Genomic DNA, 3,834 nt, shown 5'->3' with positions numbered 1-3,834 from the left:
AATGCTATTTTTGTGTGTAACAAATGTGTTAGTCTGGTTTGTGTTGCTGTAACAAAATACTCAAGACTGCACTCGGGAGGCCAAGTCAGGTGAATCTCTGCGGAGTTCGAGGCCAGCCTGGTCTAAAAGGTAAGTCTAGAACAGCCAAGAGATAGGACTACAAGAGAAACTGTCTCAAAAACAACAACAAAACAAAACAAAACAAAACAAAACAAAAAAACCCCACCCAAGACTAGGTACTTAAGAAAGAGGGTTTTGGTCAGGTAGGAGTGGTACTGGGAGTGGCCTGGCCTAACTATTATTTTTTAATTATTTATTATTATGTATACAGTGTTCTGTCTGCATGTACACCTGCACCTGCATGTCAGAAGAGGGCATCAGATCTCATTATAGATGGTTTTGAGCCACCATGTGCTTGCTGGGATTTGAACTCAGGATCTCTGGAAGAGCAGCAGTGCTCTTAACCTCTGAGCCATCTCTCTTCAGCCCCCAAACTAACTTTTAAACAATGTACTCTTGTGGTGACCTCACCAGTTCCAGGAAAGCCAGGATTCACCCTATAAGGAAAGCATTAGTCTCTGTTATAGGCCACAACACCCATCAATGGACCGTGAGGGGAAAAGCACTAAATTATCCTTTAAAAAAATCACTCAAGCTACGTATGGTGGCTTATACCTGTACTCAAAGGCAGAAGAATCTTGAATTTACAGTCAGTCCAGGATATAAGGACGAGCTAGAGCCTGTTCTCAAAAAGGTGGATGGGCCTGAGGAAATAGATCAGACAGCAAAGTGTGTACGAGATCAGCAAAAGGACTGGACTTTGATTCCACCCACCCCACTGCTGTGTGTTTGTAATCCTAGTCCCGGGGAGAGGCAGATGGTTCCTGGGGCTAGCCAGCCGTTAGTAAGACCTAGACTCAAAGGAAGTGGACTGAGGTCCTGAAGGTAACATCCAGGGTGGTCCTATGTCCTACACACACGAACACATATGTGTAGCTGCGCACATGAACATGTATTCATACATACATAAAACTATAAAGGATCAAATCAGCCAAGTGTGCTGGTACGTCCCTGCAATCCTAGCATTTGGGAAGCTGAAGTGGAAAGGACCAGAAGTTCAAGGTCATCCTCAGCTACACAGGGAAGGCAGCCTGGGCTACAGAAGTTCAAGGTCATCCTCAGCTACACAGGGAAGGCAGCCTGGGCTACAGAAGTTCAAGGTCATCCTCAGCTACACAGGGAAGCCAGTCTGGGCTACAGAAGCTCAAGGTCATCCTCAGCTACACAGGGAAGCCAGCCTGGGCTACATGAGACCCAACTTCAAATAAACAAACATCAGAGGGACAGAGGAGCTGGAGAAACGGCTTGGTAGTTCCTAGCGCTCACATCAGACACGCTCTCCGGACCTCCATAGGCTCCAGGCATGCATGTGGTACATAGATGTACATGTAGACAAAACAGCCATTGCAGCAGGGCAATCCCAGTACACCTGAGACGGGTGGATCTCTGTGAGTTCGAGGTTAACCTGGTCTGCAAAGGGAGTCCAGGACAGCCATGGCTACCCATATAGATAACCTGTCTCGAACAAACAAAAACACAACAACAAAACCTCCCCCCAACAAAACAGCCATTGTACACAGTTGGTGAAAAACCATAAAAAGCAAGTAAGCAAACACACACCAGGGCCAGTGAGATGGCACAGGAGTCAGGAAGGAGGTAAAGGGGCTATAAACCTGAGAATCTACCTCACTGTTCTTAGAGTCTTAGAACCCACCTAAAGGTGGGAGGAGGGGACGGACTCCACAGGGTTAATCCTCACGTGCACACTGCAGCACACGCTTCATCCAGAGATCTGATCTCTTCACCAGCACTGAATCCTCCGTCCAGGACTTCAGAGCACCATGTTTAGACAGGAATCTCCCATAGGACAGAAGTCAGTATGTAAACCGAGCTAGGAGTGGGTTCTGGTCTTCCCAACACTTGAGGGGAGGTAGAGGGATCTGATCCAAGTTTGCAGCTGGCCGGAGGAACAGGGGTCTCTTAAGAATACTAAATGAAGCCGGGCGTGGTGGCACACGCCTTTAATCCCAGCACTCGGGAGGCAGAGGTGGGCGGATCGCTGTGAGTTCAAGGCCAGCCTGGTCTACAAAGTGAGTCCAGGACGGCCAAGGCTAACACAGAGAAACCCTGTCTCGAAAAAAAAAAAATACTAAATGATTGTCATTCCTCAGAACCTGAGTGACCCTAACTGGTTAGACCACATCCTCAAGGTCATCTTTGATTCATGAATGACTTCAGCTATGCACATGTGCATGGTGGTGTGTGTGTGCATATGTGTAAATCAGATGTTTTCCATTTGATTTTTCTGAAAAAGGTCTCTCACTGAACTTGGGAGACCAATGATGCAACTACACAGCCAGCCAGCCAGCCAGTCCCCAGGCTCTTGTTTCTACACTCCTAGCACTAATACCCAGACTTTAGACTTTCATGTGGATGTTGGGAATCCTAACTCAGGTCCTGATGTTTTTGTGGCAAGTTCTGCAGTGACCGAGCCACCCCTCCAGCTTCTTGTCCCCGCACTTTCCACATCCGAACTGATCATGTGACATTTTTATCAAATTTTGTCCCACCACCACAGTCAATGCCCTCACCATCTCTGACTCTGCCTTGTCTCATTTAATACAGTGTGGGCATAAGATTATTGTGTAGTTTAAATTTTGATTTCCTGTCTAACTGTTGTGTAACCTCTGCTCCTCAGTTGCCCCGTTATGTCAATAAGCAGCTTACAGCCAGCGATGAGCCATGCAGAGGACAGGGCTGGACTTCCTGCCAGCCGGGGGAGGGGCAGTTAGGGAGGAAGTAGGGGATTCAGCCAGGGGAGAGGTCCAAGGAAGACAGGAGCTGGAGCCAAGGAAAGCCACAAAGTGCAAGTATGGCTGGGGTGTTTGCTGGGAGCAAAATAGCATAGAGGTTAAGAACAGACTTAAACTGCTCAGATTGTGCTGTGAGGCCTTGTATTATAAAAGTCTCAATTATTTGTGTGATAGCTAGGTTAAAAATAGCTAAGAGAAACACAGTTTTATAAAGCAGCATGTTTATTTCCTGGGCATTTTGCTCACTTTTCCCAGAGAGACACCTTTTGTTTGTTTGCTTTTTGAGACAGGGTTCCTCTATGTAGCTTTAGCTGGTCTGGAACTCACTCTGTAGACCAGGCTGCCCTCGAACTCAGAGATCCACCTGCCTCTGCCACCGAGTGCTGGGATTAAAGGTGTGCACCACCATGCCCTGCTGCTCTTTCTTTCTATTTTTAAAGAGAGGATTTCACACTATAGCCCAGGCTAGCCTTAAACTCCTAATGATCCCCCTGTCCCAGCCTCCAAGTACTGGAGAATGGGTGTGAGCCACCAGGTTGGCTTACCTTCCTATTTTACTTTTCCTAGAGTCTCTGAGAGTAGACAAGGAATATTTGCAACAATCAGAACCTGGGGTCAGGCTATGCTGAGGATTATACCCAGAATCCCGTGCAGGCCAATCACGGTTAACCATCAAATCAACCTCCAGCCCCCTAATTACAAGTTTTGAATATAGTAAGTGATATTCACGGCTTAATTTTTGCTGGGCATAATCTATAGTAAAGAAGTCACACCTCTTAGAGCTATCAATTAAAGCAAAGTATGGATGGGGTACTATTACGGCAAGAATTCTCTCCTAGGGGCAACTAAGCAATATCTACACTGGTTCTTTCTAAGGTCCCCAAAACAAACCACAGTTAAAGCCCATGAAGGCTCCTCTGGGGCACCTGGGAGGGAGAAGACACTTCTCTAGCAGCAGGAA

This window comes from Acomys minous, assembly GCF_964271855.1.
Source record: "Acomys minous genome assembly, chromosome: 6".
NCBI lineage: Eukaryota > Metazoa > Chordata > Mammalia > Rodentia > Muridae > Acomys > Acomys minous.
Note: the sequence above shows the minus strand (reverse complement) of the source record.